We start from the raw sequence: 21266 nt of genomic DNA on the forward strand, positions 1-21266 counted from the left end.
ATTGACATAATCTCCCATCTCCTACTTGTCAGTCTCTTTTCAAACAGGCCGGGATAATCAGTGTGGCTCGGGGAGTGTGTGTTTGGGTGGCATTCTGCTATTGTTAGCTGGAAATAGCCTCAGTGCCATTGTTAGCTCTGCCATCAAGTGTCCTCCATCTGCCCGAGAGAACTGAACACAAAGGGCTCTTTAGAGATACACAGATCCACTGTTTATGGTCTTAAATGATTTTACATTCGATCCAATCAGGACCAATGGTGGATGCAGATTATTCTGTGGTGACAAATGGCTGCAAACAAAAGACTTTGGTCCTATTAACAACTCCAGAACAATTGGCTAAAATGTTTTCAATGTGCCGGCCAACCGCGGAGAGGCTGGCGTACTGTGTGTTCTAGTCCAAGACTCACCAAAACTAAAGTGATTACTAGCAAAGCTAACGAGGCTTTAGCTCAGAGGATGAGTAGTCACTTTAGAAAATGCAAATAAATGAAAAAAAGAAGTAAAAAGTTTGCTGAAAATTTGGCAGTAATCTTGTAATAAAAGTCTCCTTTTTTGGTTCAAACAAAAGTTCAAAGGCAGTTAATAGCTGCTGACCAAAGCTGGACGGACGAAAAAATAACTTCTTGTGTTTCTGAATATGCAGAACTGTACAGGAGTGAAAAAGATATTTGCCCAATGAAATATCAGCTCAGAGTCTCTGAGAGAGCAGCTAGGGTGGCGCCCTTGAGTAAAGGCCACCAGGAGCACTGGAGAGATGCTGGAACCGGGAAATATTTGCCGTTCTTAATTGATAAATGACTGTTGAGCAATTCACTGAGTGATCCACTTATCCTTTCAGCACTACAGAAAAGCTGTGTTTACTTACACAAGCGTTTTCATCTTAATCGGCCTTGTTGGGCGTTATTTAGGCAGTCTAAAGCCTGCTCAATCCTCTGCACCTCTTTAGCCTCAGGCTGACAGACCTCTCACTCTTCTCATCGTTTTCTTCACTCCTCCTAATCCTGATGACAAGCCGTAGCTCATGATTTACCCACTCTCAGACAATAACTTTGCTCATTGTTTCATTATCACTGACCCTTTTCTGCACCTCACCACATCTCCTCTGCCAGGCTTTGCTTATAATAAATCCCAGGAATATCATCACGTAGGCCACTGAGATAACAAAACACGCATTTGTTCTGTAACTGGAGGACTTGAGATACTCCTCACAGTTGGATACATCTTACAGCGCTCAGTTAGCCACCACTTGAAAAATAAAAGGCTTGTTTGGCCCAGAAGCCGAAATGATGTGATTACTTCTGTCTTTCAGGTTGACAAAACAAGCGAAATGAGAGTTTAATGATTTGGCGTGAGCGCAGCTTCATATCTCCAGAGACGATGCAGGAATGTGTTTAGGATTTTTAATATACAAGTGACGCAGAAAGACCTCAAATAATTTTTACAATGAAGCCTACTGCAATAAATATTCACACAAATCTACTATAACCAAAGTCCTTAAATGTTCCCCACTGGTATTTGTCCTTAGTGTGAATACAGACTGCACAGGCTTATTCATCTGATTCCTTTCCATGAGCAGACTGCTTGCCCAAAAAACGGTCTGTACTTTACGCCGCTGCCTAAAACAATAACCCCACCAAATGCAGCTCTACCAAGCCAGCTTCAGAGCAATCGCTCCTCAGCGTTTGAAGTGTTTATGGACATTAATGATCCAACATTTCAAAAGAGCAGCACATGTTTGGCATGGAGGAGCACTTGGGCAAGAGGAGAAAGCATTTCCATTTTCAATGGAAAATGTTTCATCAGAAGAGTTGTGTTGTTTTATAGTGTGGGATGTGAGGGTTGTGTGGTCTGGGTTTGGTGAGTACCCCTGGGATGTCTAAACATCGACTGTCCGACTGCAGGCACATCCAACACGTGCGATGAAAAACAGGTATTAAAGGAGAAGTGAAGTGAAGACAGATGTCACACTTTGGTCCCATCAGAACTGCTTGAGACACGTCTGCTCCTTCAGGTGATTTATAGTGCAGGGCTGCAGCTATCAATTGCTGCATTTTCATCATCGATCAGTCTGTCATTTTTTTTCTTTATTGATCGAAATCTTTTAGTCTTCCCGCGTCTTCAAAACTTGCTTGTTTTGTCTGACCGATGGTCCAAACCCCAGAAATACTCCATTTAAAATGATACAAAACAAACAAAGAAAAAAGGTAATTCTCACATTTGAGAAGCTGAAACCAGCAAATGTTTTGCTGACTTATTAAAATGATTATTAAAGTGATTATTAATAGTAATAATAGTTGCCAAATAATTTTCTGTTGATCAACCAATCCATAAATCTGCTAATCTTTCGGTTCTTACACAGTGAAATGCAATTTCAACTATTCCAACTATTCTGGTATTCAAGTAATCATTTCAGTTATTTCTCAAGCAAAAATGTCAAACACACACTCATTTATAATAGCAAATAGGGTTTGGACTGTTAGATGAGCATTTTTCACAATTTTCTGTCATTTCAATGACTAAACCATTAATCTTGAAAACTGGCAGATTAATCAGTAATGAAAATTATCATTAGTTTTAGCTCTTATTGATAACAAGTTTGATAACTGATAAATCATTTGAGTCATTTATCAAGCAAAAACGCCCTTTAATTGCTTTTCAAATATGAGGATTTGTTGTTTTTCTCTGTATCACTGTGAGTTCTTTGGAACTGTTGGTTGGACAAAAGAAACCATTTAAAGATGTCACCTCCAAGGGCCCTGGGACAACGTGATGGGCATGTTGCCACTATTTTCGGACATTTCCAGAATCAAATTATCAAAAATATAATCAACAGATCAATCGATAATGACAATAATTACTTGCAGCCCTCAACCTGTTTAGATACAGACAAAGAAGACAGCTCTGTACTCCACCACACAGCTCGTGGCCGTCCTAAAGGCCTGACCCAGATGTAAATGATTTGCGCTTCTTTTTTTTTGTTCTCCGCTCAGCTTACATGATTTTGGAAACTTGTGATCCTCTCGAACATGTACTGAAGGAAGGGAATGAGCCCTGCTCACTATCTGCCATAGATGGAGTTTTTCTCACATGTTCTGCATACTGATCTCTGGCCAAGACAAGCACCAGGTCAGTCAGTTCAGCGGCCGATTCTCCGTCCATCCAATCTCATTTTACTCCATGCATGTAGCCCCTGTCCAGATCTGTATTTACTTTCCTCTCTCAGTCACTCTGTCATCTAAATTATCAAGCATTATCTGTTTATCTACACATCACAGCGTCTGCATCTGCGTCTCTGCCTCAGAGATTAGAGCTGAAGGGATGACAGACGCAGAGCAGAGCCACCAGGAGTCCACACCGAAACTATGTGAGAGCTGGAGTTTGTGCTTCAAACATGCAAAAGTCACGCAGCTGTCTGTTTGTGAATACATTTTTTCGACATAAATATAACCAAAATGGGACATATGAGACAATAAAATAAACAAGCACATTCAGCCCAGGCATGTTTCAGTGATGACACACATTCACACTAGAAGGCTATAAATCACATCTGAGTGCCACCTTCTTTTCCCAGATACATTTAGTACATTTCATTGAAATACAGTCTGATCAAATCACTTTTTGTTAACAACTTAAAAACCCCGCTCACATGTGGTAAAAACACACCAGATGAAACTAAAGTGGTGGAACAGACCCTCAGCATGTCCACGTTTCATGTGTAGATAAAGGCAAGTGCAGCTGAAAACACTTACATCAATCATATAATGATGAAGTCATTGCTCTGTGGATTGCTTAAATAACTCCAACGATATGGAAAAGCACTGAAGACGGCCCATGGTGACAGAGTTCGTTTGGACGGCGTATCAGGATGAGGAAAAGTTTCTTGCGTACTTCGACATGCTGCAGTCTCACTTCAATAACCATGCAGCACTAACTAACACCATGTTCCTGGGTTTCCTGGTATCATATCATGCTGTTGTGTCTTCAGGTGGGTCAGGATGAAGCTAAATGGGCAGCGAGGATTTTGTAGCTCACATACAATGAAAAGGTGAAGCCCTGGAGGCCGGGTACTGCATATGGATGTGTGTTTTCTTGATGAGCGTGTCTCCTTTAATACATATTTCATTACACGGCATGGTACAGATATTCCCTCCCTCTCACTCACAGTGTCTGCACCCCACCCCTCCTCCTCCTCTTCAGAGGGATGAAGTATTTGTTTAGGCAGACTGGGTGAGATCGCAGTCACTGAGAGGGAGCGGGTGCAGCTATGCAAACTGCATTTCACTGCTTTTTAATTAATTACACTGCACCGCACAATGTACGTTACAATGCCCTATTACCTGCACAACAGGAGCAGGTTTAGTTATTACGTGGTAGCCACATGAAAACTGTACATATCGACTCTTGAGTCATATTTCTCTGTACAGGTACATGCTGATTTTTCAGTAAGAGAAACAGCCTTGCCTTCAAATGGACCACCATGTGTCTTTGTGCTTCTCTCTAAAGGGCTTAAAGGGTGTTATGAGGCCAAGGGATCATGGGATCAACATGATCAAGGGATCATTTTTAAAAGTCATAAAACAGACTATAATCCTCCCACTTACATAATGCATATGTATGTGCATAGCTGGTGCTCCCCATTTACAAGACTTTCTTAGAGCTGTTAAGAGGTCCTCCTGTGCAATATTCAAAACTGATCCTCTGACAAAAAATGCACAAATCCAGATTAAGTGCAATAACTTTGCATTCCAATCTACAGTAACTCACACACTTTCCTGTGAGTTGCCTGCACACTTGAAAATGACTTTTTGTGCTTAATTGTTTTTCCAGAAAAAAAAAAAGATACTACTGCAATTAACACTATAATGTTTTTTAGATTTTTTTTTTTCATCATGCTGCTTTTATTATTAGAAAATCTGCACATTTGTTTGTAAAATCCATAAAAATATGAGTCATACCATGCTGAGGGATGTTGGGATTTGGCTGTTGTGTCTGCCTGTTTCGGAGTGTAAATTACATAGCCACACTGTGAGGAAGAGCACGGTCATTCTCTGGTCAGTGCAGTCGATGTGAGTGAGTGAGTGATGATGAAACCCTTGATAGTTTTGACCTTCAGCTGTCTGAGAGAGCTCCACTAGCTCCTTCATCACACTCTACACAACCTGTGTCTCTGCCTGTCAGCACCAGCTTATAAAGAAAAAGCCGTCACGGGCCAACAACACACATTAATATACACACATTTGCAGACACACACAGCCTTGCCTTACAATGCGAGACACGAGCAGCAAGCTCAGAAGTTGCAGAGTGGATATCTGTAGCTACAGCTGAATGGCACCATTTTTCAAGTGGTGCACTTGCTTTGATGCATAATGGCGGGCAGGAACAAAAGGGAGATTCCTGGGCTATGAATGTGTGCTGCAAGTAGAAGAGGACTGTGTTGATCTGTTCTGACTGCAAAACCCACACTGCCACCCCACCACCTCATCCCTTATTGTCCCTTAGAGCCTTTTCCTGGAAGCACACCCCCCTCCTGACAGACATTCACCAACTAGCCGTTATCCATCCACTTTTCATTCATCAGTCCAGCCAGCACTGACCAGTAAGTCTCTGTTTACTCACCACCCTGTGCCTTGGATGAGCTGTCCTTGCTGGATGTGTCATCGGCACAACCCAGGGGACCAACCCTTTGCCTGGAAGGCATGGCGTCAGGTTTTGATCCACGCTAATGCTCACCGCCCAAACATTCAGATGCTGTGACCCGACTCTTTGAAATGTCACTGCTATGAGACACTTCTTTCATGTGTTTTTTGTCGTCTGCATAAAACAAATTTCAAAAGAATAACATTTTACATTTCACTGAGACACATCTTTGTCTCGCAAACCTGTCTGCATATAAAATGTAAATTACAAAATGTACTAAATGGCACAGTGGTGCAAGAGGATAGTTTGATGGCGCAAAATAAGCCGTTTTAAGTCTTTACCTTGCACTCCTTGAAAATTGTGGTTGGCATTGTTTTCTATCTGACAATGCACTGTGTTTGCTGACAGTACGGGCCAGTGTGTGTGTATGTATCCTCAGGTCACAGTTTGCAGGAGAATATGATAAGTTTGGAGCCAGAACAGCTCGATGGGCCAGTGCAGCCTCAATGCCCCTCACGTCTTCTCTCTCTCTCTGCCGTTTCACTGACTGTAGACCTGCTGCTGGAGTCTCTGTTGATGCAGAGGGACAAGTCAACAAATCAAGGGCTTCCTATGCCAAACTCATCAAACAACGCTCAAACTGTGCTGCACTGGCTCATCCACACATATGCAGATATAGACAAGGAGTGTGCACACATGCATGCAAATAGCTGCAGAACAAACACATACATGCACTTGCACACGCCTGTAATTAACCTCATGGTTGCACTTGAAACATGCAGGTTCGTCACCGATGTGTGCGTATGTTTATCTATGTTTACCGGGTGCTAGCGTGATACAGTCACTCAGTTCACAGCCAGCAACTTGGCGGCTGCCTGATTTAATTTTTCAAAGGCTAAGAATAGACTTTTACAGGTTTTCCCCCACGCCAAAGCAAACACCAACACATTTTCACACCAACAACAGGGGCTCTGAGAGTCAGTCCGATCAGCCAGGGACGGCGCCCCAGAGGAGGCCAGAGCTAACTGAATCAGTTTGTAGCAGCAAGCAGGGAGACTCTTAAACACAAATTAAATATACTTCTCTTTATTGTTTGTTTCTCCAACTGCTTTGCTTACTGAAATGTAAAATGTAGTACAGCAAAAAGCCTACAGCCAGAGGAACAGCAGCATACTCCCACAAAGCAACTCCTCTATAATGTGGCATGTAAATGTCTGATGTATTTAATCAGTGGGCAGCACATGTTACCACTCGTGTTTTATTAGCCAAGCCAAATGTTTAAAGACAGCTCCCAACTAACTTTTTTCCAAGCATTAAAAATACTTGCATCAGAGTATCTGAAAGGGGAAAGTATGCTTGCAGTGTCTGCTAACAGGGTGAAATTGCATGTACCATGAAAAAGCCAGTGGTGATAAAGGTCTGTTGTGGGCCTTAAGGGTTAAAACTGGGTCATGTCTTTGTCAAAGTAACTACCGGGGAGACGGATGTGTGTATTCAGTGAGACAGAGACCGAATGGTTGCAATAATTCAAACCCTTGCTCCAGAAAACGATGGCTTTATTGGCTACCTGTCAACAAGCAATGCTTTTAGAGAAGATATCATATCAGAAAGGGGCGTCTGTGCATGTGTATGTGTGTTTGTGTGCGTGTTATGACCGGTCATGGTCAATGACAAATGGCAATCAATTAGGGTGTGTGCTGAGGTTTCTGGGTAAAGGTTCTTTTTTCTCGACAAGGTCGAAAACATGAGACAAACAAAAGGTGTCACAAATCATCTGATTACGATGAACCCAAAGAATAAATGACTGAAGAATGAAATGTCCCTCATTCTCTGAAATTTGTGGCTGAAATATTATCAAAGTCTCTCATGTGGCCTAACCTTGAAGAATATCCTGTGCTGTGTCACCGGTGTGTGTGCGCGTGTGAGTGAGTGTGTGTGTGTGTGTGTGTGTGTGTGTGTGTGTGTGTGTGTGTGTGTATGTGTGTGTGAGTAAGAGCAGGGGCCTCTCAACGCACTAATGACAGCTGATGATAGGCTGAGAAGAACAGCTCTGTGACTGATGAAAGCTGCTGCGACGCTGAGGCAGAGAGAGGGGTCAGACTGTGGCGAGGTGGACCACAGCTCACAAAAGATAACGCTAATGACACAGCTATTTCACCGTTTAACACTTGCTTGGCCAACACACTGACAATGAGGGTGGCTGCTAAAACAAAACCCAAGAACATGAAAGCCATGCTGCAAATTATAGCAAATTAGTGAAGACTTAAATCTTCAGGAGCTATAAAGGATATTTCTCTTCCCGTGTAGAGTGCATTTTTCTGACATGTTTAACATCTACCCAGTTGCTACAGGTCATGGGAAATATCAATAAATGCAAAGGCAGTCTGGGTGATCCTATTCGTTCCATGAGTTTGACGGGAGCGGTTGCCTGCAGGATGACATTGGCCGTATCCATTGGGCCCTGGTGGTCACTAAAACATTTTGATTAGCATAGAAATGATGTGAACCACATGCCACGGCCATGTCAGTCACATCTTAACACTTATTAAATGGAACATTTTGGACTGACGCCTGAAGCGGTGCTTTCCACCAACTACCAACTGCAATTAGAAACCCAATAATGTAATCTTTCATGGAAGAACGCTGTCATATCCTTCCAGCAGAGCTGCAGACACTCATAGAATAAGATGCCAGAGTTCAAACTGTTCTGATGGCTTGGGAAAGGTCCAACACAGTAATAAAGCTTAATATTTGTTCGACTTTGTATTTTGGCTACCTGTGTAGTGCTGGGTTTTAATAGTGTAGCTTATAAAAATATTTATTTGAGGACCCAAATTAGTTGGACATACAACTGTAAGCCAGAAAACACTTTAACTCTTGAAGCATGATGTAGGACAGCTGAAACAAGGCTGTGACTGATGACGGCGGACTTCATCAACAAAGAACTTCAAAGGCCAGCAGAGTCTCTACTGTATAGCCTCGGGCGGACTACCCATCAATCTGGAGACAGCACTAAGGTGGTGCTATACATCCAGTAGATAGCATCATACATCAAACAAACTCTGGAAATACTACCCTGCACTTCAGCTGCGGCAGAGAGCTATCTGGTTTTAGGCCACACATGGAAAACACACATGTGGAATTCTTAAATACACCAACAATTTGGTGGGGGGGCGCTCTAAACTGTGGACTTTCAGCATTAAAATCAGCGTTACAGTCTCACTTCACAATCAACACACTGAACCTACATATTGGCTTTAAACTCGTATTACAGGTGTTTACTGTGAAATAAGATTTGACAGCTGATCCGTCTTTATATTCCAGGGTCAAATGTGTACCTGGTGCTGCTGGACTGTCTAATGATAATAACATGTGAAACATTCAATACTCCCCTAATATGTTTTGATCCACTCATTCCACTGCTGAATAGTTGGAGAGTGTTTTAGAAGGGAGTGAGTGCTACACCCAAAACGTGTGTGAGAGCCATGGTGGTCATCCTCTCTCTCGATTACACCTGATAAGAGTTGGTTGGATCCGTCGGATCTTATCTGTTGTTATAAAAAACCCAAGCTTCTGCAATGTGTGGTTTTCTGGTTGGGGGGGGGGGGGGGGGGGGGGGGGGCAGACACATGTACTGTACACATGATCAGTTAAAGATAGAAGGGACGAGGAGCTGATTGGAGACAGAGAGCTGTACACTCTAACCACACCAATCTCTCTTCAAACTCATTACTAAGTGAAATACAGCCCTGCTGTTAGTATCCGTACAGAGAAGGCTGTGTACAGTAGGTGACAGCGTACAGATACTCTGTTGATACAGTATACACAGACAGCAGACACATCCTGTATGTATTACAGAGGACATGGCACCAGAGAGCCCACAAACCACACACAGAGTCTTCAGCCTTCAGGCTGAGAGCAAAAGAAGCCTCCATGGTGAAATGCTGTAATTGCAGCTTAACTGTCCAGTGCAAACACAAACAATTTGGTCATTTCCTGTACAGATGCAAACAAACAAAGGAAGGGGAAGAGCAATACAAGAATATCATTAAATGTCTGATGCTGTCATTACAACTATGACTGTATGGCAGCAGTATTACACCCGTCCAGTAGTACTTTTGGATTTACAGTAGAATAAATAAGATGAGAGGTGAAAGAACTGCAGTCAGTGAGATATTTGATTGCTAACAGGAGTATTAGCAGAGTTATGAAAGGAGCAACAGACTGAAATAACACGCAAAGGAATGGAAGTAGGCAAAAAGTGTAGCTAAGTGAGGAAGAAAGAGAGGGGGGTGAGAGACCAAACGGAGGAGAAACAGGAGGGAGAAGGGCAACGTCTGAGTGTAGGAGACCTAGGAATGTTAATCCTCTTTGTATGTCTCCCAGCAATGATTAAACTTTTCTAATATCAGGCATGACGAGAAAAAACGGGTCATAAATGGGTCAGCTGTGGGAGAGGAGGAAAAAACAAGACCAAAGCCAGTGGTTATGCTCACAGCAGCACAGCTTTAAAATCACACAACGCAAAGCCACAAACAAGTCGGCCTCACAGCCTGCAGGCATTCGTGTACAGCAACAGAACCCAAGCCTGCTGTTAGTTAGCATGTCTCAGCTACACTGGGCTGGGTGTACATCAGCGGTAAAGTGGACACGCATGTTTGCGCCCTAAATTAAACCAAGCTACAGTGAACGGCCGCTCATGCCGGGCTGGTTATTCATTAACCACAATATCCGGGGCCACGTGACATATGAAATACATCATGCCTGCTGCTACTGTGTGAAAATGGGCCGAGAAGCTGGCAGGCTGAGTGGAGGAGTCACAGAGAACCACTTAGCGGCTACGCTAGGCTAATCAGAGGTGAGAGGTCAGTGCCAAACTGTGTGTGCTTAACCCCCACACTTCCTGGAAACTGTGCTCTCTGGAGGAGGATGAAGAGACGACGAGCGCACATTTTCCACAGCTCGGGAATCCCTGAGGCTCTGGGGATTGGACATATCTCTCCTTTTCTCTTCATTTTTTTCCCCTTCCCGGTCTCTCTTTCCCCCTGCTCTCACCACTTTCAATGAGCTGCATCATTACCAGCAGATTTAAAGACAGGGCAGACGAAAAGCAACACAGGGAAAGTGAAGGGGCACGGGTGGGTTAAGGGGGGGCATGTTTGTGTCTGTTACGCACTGGTGTCAGCAGGGAGACAGATTGGAGAAGTATTTCCTTGCCTGTCAGAGGAAAGGCCCTCTCACAGGAGGGCTCAGACATCATAAATCCTCTGTGATTCTTTCCATGCCCCTCTCTCTCTCTCTCTCTCTCTCTCTCTCTCTCTCTCTCTCTCTCAGCCCATATTCAACTTGTCATGTCGAAAACAATCTGATTCATAATTTCCCCTGAGTGGCTCTGTGAATTAGCCCCTCACACAGCTTAGCAGGCCTCACTTTCACACGGCCCCTATTCATCAGCATCTGCGGTCACACACTCTAAACCTGCAGTGACCTCCAGGCTTGTCCAGCACCAAAAGCAGCCACACTGGACTGTCTCCACTGATACTTCATTAAGCTCAAACTGTGCCATTTATCTCTGTGATTCTGTCATGTATTTCTATGTTAAGTACTATGTTCAAGTACTGTTTTATGGGGCCTTTATTGTGAAATACCATAGACACCCATACACCCACTTAAGCTCTTTCACACGCTCTCACTTGGCTCTATATATATTCTTCCATCAAAAGCAGTGCAGCCCTGATCATTAACATTCTTACATTGAAGGGCAGTTTTATCACTCCAACCACACGAAGGAGCCGCTCCCTTTGAAGTCGAGTTAGACTCAGCATCGGCTCTGTGTTTGTGCTCACTGCATCGCCTGTCTGCAGGATGTCCAACTCCCGCTGATCTAATGAGAAGTCCATCGCGGTGCACACACTCTGCCCAACAAAGATGAGCGACAATAGTAGAATATGTATCTGGTTGAGAGCGAGAGAGCCACTGTGTATCTGCTAAGCCTGTTTTACACCTCTGCATTAGTTCACTCGTCAGGCCATACACGTTCCTCAGATTCTTTGCTGGATGGGGGACACCCACCGCATGAAGACGCATACATAACACACATAATGTACAATGTACGCGTAAGACAAAATAAGACAAAATCTAAAAACTTAATCTGAAGACATACATGGGTGCCAGTCATTATTTATACTGCACATGACTGCCCTCTTCTGGTCGTAGTTACATCAAGTGAGTCAAGTGGTTTGATCTGTCATTTTAAAGTACACACGGGGGAGAATTTTGCATACAGTATAATTGTTATTTAACGCAGTGGTTATGAATATGAGTATGCATACTCAATCACGATCAGTATTTCTGTCGTTTTGTTATTCGACAGTTAAGGAGCACGTTAGGGGAGAGACAGCAAAAGACTGTCTGTTCATGATCTCGCCGTTTCCAGGTTCTGCTGTGCTGTGGTGTCATGAGGATTTGGGTTTTATGAGATGGAAGAGCTGAGCTGAGTTTATCTTGGTCAGGCTTAAAACTGCGGCCCAGTGGCTCCAAAAGGCTCTCAGCTCTTTAAGCTCTAACGGGGAGCTGTGAGTTACTGCTCTGACTGCAGGGACCCGTTCAGGCATTCAGCTCATATACAGATGTGGGCACCCTGGAAATCCTACTTGACACTGTAGCCATTACATGCAACAGTGTACTGGTGCTCTGCAGAGCGGTGCTGTTGCTCTCACTCTCAACAGGAAATGTTCTGAATCTTAAAATCTTGCTCTCCTCCTCAGCGTCAGAGGGCAAAGAGCTGGTTTGATGATTATGCACAAAAACACAATATTTTTTTTATCGCAGTAACACATTTCAGCTGTAGGCTACAGTGCTTTGGAATACTTCAATAAGAAAAAGTCTGTGCAGCCATTTAATTACACAACACACATACAGGTTTTAGGAGATAAATATGCTCATAACCTGTGCATGTCATACATCACCAACACTTCAGATTACAGGTCAGGTGCTATGAAAAAGTGCTGGTCCTCTGCTTGTGGACTTTCTGCCCTTTGGTTTCCCTCTCAACTCCCCCTCCCTCGTTCGATTTCCTCCCCTCTCAGGTGCCTGCAGAAGCAGAGAGGGTCCCATGTGTTCGTTCATCTGTCCCTTGACACACATTCCCTAAACAAGCACTCTCCAAAACACTGCTGGTTGCCATGGCAGTGCTCCTGGTCTAAGTAAATAAGAGAGAGGGGAAATGATGTCCTTAGAGGAAGGGAGTGTTGAATGTAGTCGGGGGGCAGCAGTGTGTGCGTGTGTCTCTTTGCCACTGTACCGCCGCCATGGGAGAGCTGCCTGGCAGAATCATTACGGTCTGTGCAAACACATACTGACATCTCGACTTAAGTCAGCCCTGCCACACACGAACATGCACACACACATATACATTAACACATGCATACGTGCGCACACATATTTTGAGCTTGTCTACCACAAATGTTTTGTGGTGTCAGTATTCTGCAGATACTCACTACTCAATACCGTCACCGGGCCACATGTTCCCCTTATTTTAATTGCACATTTCCTCAGGTTTGCTTACAGAACAGCAACTTGCAGATGTGAAATAAACCACATCTACTGTTTCTGACTCTGCATCTTGTTTAGTCTGACACACAAAGGTAAAGAATGTTTAGTCTGGTTCCTTATTTTGCTTTAAATTTCCTCCAAATCACTTCAAATGAAGGAGCTTAGAGCGTCCAGTTGTCCAAAAACAGGTTATGAGTCAGCATCAGGTAATGACTAATTACAGTGCATCTAAACAAAGACACACACAGGCACACGGCAGTGCAGCCAGTCTGATGCACTGATGCTGAAATTTTGAGATTCTGAGTACATTTGTTGGGAAATTATCCTGAGGGTGAAGCAGTACAGCAGCGTGCACACGGAGGCACATCCTTGCATACACAAACACACACATTTGTAAGTCTATACTCATGAGGTCCATTACAAGCCGTGCAGTAGTTCTAGTTTGATCTGACCAAAATCTCCACCCTTTCCAAAAATGTCCCCACTTTCAAGGTCTAAAACTTACACTGGTCCTCACAAAAACAGATATTAATGATCACTCTCACACACACACACACACACACACACACACACACACACACACACACACACACACACACACACACTCTCTCTCTCTCTCTATCTTTCTCACACACTCACACACACACAGAGCACCATTGAAGCAGCTAAATGCCAATTAGACTCTGATGAGAGACATGAATAGAGGAATGTAGGACGAAGGGAAAGTTTAGTCCTTACTTGTCCAAAGGCCACTGTGGGTTCCATTTTTCAGCCTCAGACTTGGAGAACACTGTAACCTGCAGACCCTCCTGCTGCCCCTCACTCCCACTGGCTGCATATCACATAGTCCGGCAGTAAATCTTACCGAGGTTTCTTGATGTATCCCTGTTTTAGTTGGCACTCCACTATGTGTATATATGTGCATGCACATGCACTTATATTTATGTGTTCATGTGTGAGTACAGTATGGCACTGTGTGTGTGTGTGGTGCATACGTGGCATGAGCACACTGTACCGTATGTGTGCTCATGGCTTTGTTATTGCATATATTATAAACTAGTGATTAATGGAACTCAGCACCGTATTTGAAAATAAAAATGTTTCTGGTCTTTTAGCAACTTAGTGAATTTGTGATGTTGCAGCATAAAAGCATTCTGCCAAAGACTACGGTTGGAATAATCTTTGATTCAACTTGGCCTGTTTTTCAAACTTTTCCTTTTAGTTGTTTTAATCTCGTCAATTTTCTAAAGTCCAAGTTCTTATGCCAGCCATCTTTAAACTTACATTAATGTACAATTTAAAAATATTAGCTTCATCAAAAGGCATGATGATAAAGAACACCTTTAAGAGACTTACTGGCTTTATTAGCTTTTGCAGACACGTGAGCAGCCTGTACAGTCGCCTTTCTGTCGGATATATAAACAGAAGAGAAAGGCTACAAATGAAGCTAACTAGATCCTTGGTTACCACTACTGTAGGTAGCTTAAAAACAATCCATAAAACACACCTCAGTGCACTTTACAGACACATGAAGCATGTCTGGGTCACCCATCGGTCCAGTGCACTTGGATGGCGGAACTACCCATTGCATCATCAAAAAGCAATGACACCCTGATCAATCTAAATCATATGACCCTGGCCAGCACTCACTTTTGGCCCAGTGGGGATCCCTGGGCAGGCACTAGCCAAGTCCAGTTGGTCCTCCATTACATACCTAATCATCCGGGGTCCAAAGACCACATCTGGAGCTAACCAAGGCCTGCAGGCCTGAGGTGAGCCGGAGTACAGTCCGTCATGGTCAACACACGCTGCGGCAGAACAGCTAAAGCACCTGGGCTCCAAAGCCTGCAGGCGCAGGACACGGTACAGAATGATGTTTCAGTCTGTGTCCTAACTGTTTTGTTCAGAGTAACTATTTAATTGTCCATCTGCAGCTAATAAATTCATTAAATATAAAATACATTTCAACCCTCCCTCTCCCTGTCTGTTCATTTAGAACGTGTTTGTGTTGTGTGGACAGAAGACTGGCAAAGCTGTCGCCCCTAAGCATTTGGGAAATATGTGCCTCTGTGTGTGTGGTCATTTATGAGTGTTAGATGAGTTGTATAATTTGCGTACGGTATGTATGCATTGGCCAGTGCATTATATGTGTGTGTGTTGGTTTGTTCTTGGCTAAAAGTGTTTATGATTATTCTTTATCTCCAAGTCTACATGAGCATTAGCGCCATGAGTAAGGCTTGTGTCTGTCTCTGCACCCCATAAATCTTCTCCCCACCCTGTCCCTGGCTGATGACACATGCCTCTGTCTCACTAAACATCTTGTTCCAAAAACCACGTCAGTAAGGAACACATTTTCATTAGCAGACCAGAACACACACGTAGCTCTTTGCTTATGTATACAGTATACCCACACGGAGGCACACACAGAACATGTCCATGCGCTCATGCCGAGCCACCCAGACAAGGATTCAAACACACATGCATGAGAACACACACACACTGGAGGGAAACAAAGCATAAGAGGCACAATCCGAAAATCCCTTCTTTATGTAATCAACTTTATACAGAAGTTGCTACACAGTAGTCCCACAGTGAGAGGAAACTTCAGAGTGGAGGCAAACATGGCTTTCTGCTAAACACACTGAGAACAGCCTCAGAAGGGCAGATGTGAAGCAACGGGACACACAGCAGCTGCCAAAAACAGAGAGCTCATGCAGTCTGCTGCATGATGGTTCTCCAGGTGCAATTAACCAAACAGCTTGTTATCGGCAGCTATGATGGATGCACAGTAAAGTAGCAGGAAGGCAGGCCTTTCCCCTGGCCACCTTAGATACACACTCACCTGAGAGACATCGTTGAAGCATAACACACAGAGAAATTACATTGCTGATCTCTGTATCATCTGACTTTTTCCCCAGGATGCCTAACTGTGTGTCCACCTGAGAGGGCATAAATCACAGACACCGGACCTATTGAGCGAGAGCCAAACACACAAACACACATCAGAGAGCGCTGCCTCGGCACAGCTGTCAATCATGTCTTGGCAAAACACACTCAAAACTGGAGGAGAAAACTGGAGGAAATGACGGCTATTGAATTAGCAGAATAACAGTCTTCACACTCACACAAACAGACAGGTACACACTCATCACACAAAGCACGCATACAGTGAGGTTAGCATAGTCCTCACAGGTAATTCTGTTTGATGGCTTTAACAAGCCACCACTTCCATTTCTCTAAGACTGCCTGTTTAAACACTTGCGGTGTAATATTCAGTTTTCTGTTTGGTTAGGCCAAATTGGCCATTTGGCCAACCTATAGGAACAAGGTAAGAAGTATGCAGCGCAGATCCCAGCGTGCACAGCAGGCTGGAGCACTCCTCAGAAGTGGCACTGTCACATTTTCAGTACGAATATTTAAGGAGTGATTGAAGATTGAGTTTTTGTAATAAACTAAAATTTTGGCTGTGTGGAACACATTTTTTGATCACAGCAGCTCATTTAGCACATTCAATCCAGGGTTCATTTCATCTGGCCTGCGTGTCTAACACATTTCTACATATCAAATTCTCTTTCGTCAAGAACACATTTTTGCTTCTTGTCCCAAAAAAAGTCGACCTCTTGTGACCCACACCAAAAGAAATGTTTTATTTATGGCCTTTCTACAGATTGTTTAATTTACGTTCAGATCAACAGTCAAATAATCTGTGGCATGCAAATGAGTTGGCAGCAAAATTGCAGGAAACTTTTGCAATGTCTTTGTGCTGCTTTGTCTGATCAGTATTGGAGCACAGACACTGATTTCCCAGCCAGTAGCACAAACAGACTGTTGAGCTACTGCGTCTTTATCAGAGCCAACAGGGACAAAGACATTTCAATCAGAGGAGACAAGCGAATGAAGTAAGGATAATTGTTTATTATGACAGATGATATGTCGTAGTTAAGTCTTATCAGAAAGACTCTACAGGGAGATGTAATCAAGGGGAGTCTGCCCTGAGCAGCAGCAAGATAAATCCCCTCATGGATGGGCTGATGAAATGATGAGCAGATGAATCTGCAAAGACTTGGCAGTGATGGGGATGTGGAGGGGTCCACAAAACAATAGCACGAGCCTACTGAGGCAGAGCGAAAGAATCATATTTAAAAAGACAGCATCAAGATGACACTGTAGGCCAACAATGAAGATGTCGCTGTGCTATCGGGTAGATGTGACCAGATGAAAGCTGATATTTCAGTGACAGCCGCAGACAAAGACAGCAAAGAAATTATGTGTATACATGCGAGAAGCGTGCACAAGTCATTCCTGAAATACCACAATTCAAAGGCTCAACTCATAGTATGGACTTTTTTCCCTTTAATTCATTGGGTTTAACGCTTTGACTTTAGTAAAAAAAACTTTTCAACTAATTAATCTACAGCAGATGTGAAAGATGCATCACGTAGATGCAGCCTATCAACACAATTTTGACACCTTAAACTGGCTGTGATGCATGACCTGGCACAAAGATAGAAGCAGGAAGTAAGCTGTTAGTCTGCAAAGGTGAGTGTAGACAAGTCTTTTTTCTACCTGTGTGTACTGTATTCTACATGCCCTTTGTCTGCATTTGTACTGTACTTGTCAGCATGCTGCTGCTCCTGTTGTTGTTGTTGGTTGTGGGTGGCTTTGTAACATGAATCTATTGACTTTTTCCACTGTATTGTCTTGATTTAGATTACACAAGTTCCCCCCAACACACACACACACACACACACACACACACACACACACACACACACACACACACACAATGTACTCATACACACTTGGCCCCTGGGAGCCCGAGTGGAGGCCGCAGGTAGACCCTAAAACCACTACTGTAATCACATCATCTATTGGACCGAGGGATGCACGCAGAGGAAACATTGAACACAGGTCAAAACATCAACAAAGATTCAGAAACTAACACACACATCCATATACACACATGCATAAGAACAGTAATGATTACACACACATGCACACATACATGGTTGTGACTACACAGGGACCCTACAGCATACAGTCCCAGTAAATGGTTTTGTTCTGTTCCAACCGCAAGACCGCGAGTTCAGTCTCGTTAGCTGGAAAGCCGAGCGCCTTTTGTTTAGAAGAAAGAGAATAACAGCTTGTTGGAAGGGGTTACCCTGCTTTACTTTCGTGCCGGTGGTTGTTACGGATTTCTGGGGATTTAGAATAAAGCCATTTAAGGATCATGTCATTGTTCAGAGCGGCATGGATACACAGGGAATGGAAATTCACAGAATGTATGTAGAGAATGCAATTCAAAATGTTTAGAAATGATGATGGTGAGATTAATGTGTAAAGTCAAAGTCAACTGCATGCCTACATAGAGCACCATGAATTTCAAAGTGTGTGTGTGTGTGTGTATGCATCTGGGCATCTTTATAATCTGATGCTTGTGGGAAAATGCAGAGCCTTGATACACTATTCCAGCTTAAATATACCAAAGAGATCTAGATAAGATCCTTTGGAGCAAAGGGAGTGATTTGGGGAGTGGAAGGCTGGGATCTGATGAGGTAGAAAGTGGGGTTTAAGGGATTAGAGTGACCCCACCTCCCAAGAGCCAGAGAGGAGCTCAGTCATAAGTCACAGAGGCTGTTGGCCGGGAGAAAAGTACCATACATGGCTGAGAAACACACAAGGAGAACGGAGAAGAAGACATACCACTCTCCACACAGAATGTAAACACATATACAGTATGTACTGTAGCATAATTAAATTCCTCCAGGCATGCACGCGCACACACACACGCACACACGCACACACGCACACACACACACACACACGCACGCACACGCACGAACACACACACAAGGACAGGCAGATGCACTGCAAGTCAACACAAGTGTTTAAATTCCAGGGAGACATCTGTAATGAGGACAGGGTCATTTGGATCTAATTATGGGCAACCGAGTGGAAAAGATGGAGTAAATCAACTCAAAGTGATTTCAGTGAGGGAAAAAAAAAAACTCAATTCCAGTGTGTAAACTCAATTCGCCATAAATTTAATTAATGTTGGTTTAAATGGAAGCACTCAGCTGATTGTGTGTCATAAAACATTGCTGAGGTTTCCACTTCCCTCTGTCCTCTCCTCCGAGCACGCCAGCATGGAGAGAAACAGCAGCGCTCTAGTGCCATCTTGTGCCTTCTTATGCATCCTACAACAGGCAGGATGGCCATGCAGCCCTGTTTTGGACATAAAATTAAGACGCTGAGAAAAAAAGTTTAAAAAGTATGTTAAGTTGTTCTATATACTGTATATCACTGTACTCAACCATGCTGAATCAGATCCAAAGCTGTTTCAAACTTGGCTGGAGTAAACTGTGGCTAATGGTAACCAGTGAACTTGTTGAGTTTATTTCTAGTCTTTTCTGTCTGTACTCACTTATTTCACACACATCACCCATATGTAGAAACATATACCCTGTAGCAAGAGGCTGCAAGCAGACAAAGCTGTCTTCAAGCTAATGAAGTTTGGGAGCCACTGGTATGAGGCACACTGATGGAGCGCAGTGTGTTCATTTTTCCTCTAGATGGCCTTAGCTACCAACTGCAGACCAGAGTATCAGAGCGAGGTGGACGGTATTCACGGTGCAGTAAGATGCATTACAAATGTTTGGAGGTCAAACAAAGTCATCGCTCTCCAAAAGCAGCACTGAAGCGATCACATGCTAATGAGGAAAGTACAGCGTTTCAGAGGTTGTCACTGCAGACTTGACTATTGTGTGAAGGAAAAAACGATTTAGAAAACCAGATATATGTCATGTTGAGAGTACAGACTAAGTATTGCCATGAAATGTGTTGGAATTGATATAGAAAGAATAAGATTTTTTTTCCACAACTCTCCAGTAGTAATTTGCTTCTCACATGCTAACCACATGGCAGAACCCCATGCATGTTCCCATTCTGCAGGTGTCATTAAGAGTAAAAATACAGGTCCAGACATCTGATGACAAGTATCATGTTTGTGCAGTGGGGTGATATACAGTAGATCTGTCTGCAAGCTCTTTATAAATCATGTTCACAGTAAAGCTGTTTGAGGTCACGCAAAGCCACTTCTGTCCCTGATTTTTTAAAAATTTGTCATAATAAGGTTAAAAGCAAGTGACTTGAGAAACGGACAAACTTAAGTCTGGAGTTTCTGGAGGTGCATAATTAATTGACATTGTTCGTGGAATTAAGTGAAGTCTAAGAGGAGTTGTTTGGCATAAAAATGTTCCATAATTTCCCTTATGTAAGGTTTAAGGCGCATACATTTCCTGCCATCATTTCAATATAAATAAGAGCTGGGCTTTCTGTTTGAGCTGCTTTAATAAGTCGTGGATAACAAAGGAAGGAAACATTAATCACAAGGGTGAGTTAGTGTCGGGGTTGCCGCTGTTGATATCAATTACGCTTCTGTCCTCGCTCTTTCTTCCTCGTCTGGTGTTCAGGGTGGTGACAAGATCACATTAACTTTGATTTAGCATCTTCTGGCCGCTCTCAGTGTCAGCTGTCCTCTATATGTGGCTGTGTGTAAGTGATCCGAGCTGTAAGTGTAAGAGTTGCTGATGCTCCTGAAATCAAACCTCTACCTCTGGATTACCCCTCACCTGTTACCAATAAACACTGTTTGGCCAGAGTATGGACACATATTTGTCCATATCCTTGTGGTTCTACGCTCCCATTACTCATTAAATACACATGCGCCTCACATGTTCAGGCACTGCCTGCGTCCCAGCAGTCCAGGTCTATTTCTGTATCTCTGACCAGTGCTGGACAAACAAAGACGTATCAGTTTTGTAAATACTTTTGGGACCATGATTCTTGGAGCTGGTCTTTCTTTTTTTTTCCCCCCTATAATGGGCAACCCACCCCGCAAGGGCTGGCCACCAACTGGCAGTGCCGGCAAGCTGCCCCCGGACCTTGGAGCAGTATCAAGCAGACTGGGCCAGTATCCGAGCAGCCAAAACCCAACAGATGCACCGCAGTGAAGCCGACATCACAAAATCAGGGGGACTAGCATTTGAAATGTTCTCCCTCGCATAAACACACAC

This window comes from Chaetodon auriga, chromosome 11 (assembly GCF_051107435.1).
Source record: "Chaetodon auriga isolate fChaAug3 chromosome 11, fChaAug3.hap1, whole genome shotgun sequence".
Classification (NCBI taxonomy): domain Eukaryota; kingdom Metazoa; phylum Chordata; class Actinopteri; order Chaetodontiformes; family Chaetodontidae; genus Chaetodon; species Chaetodon auriga.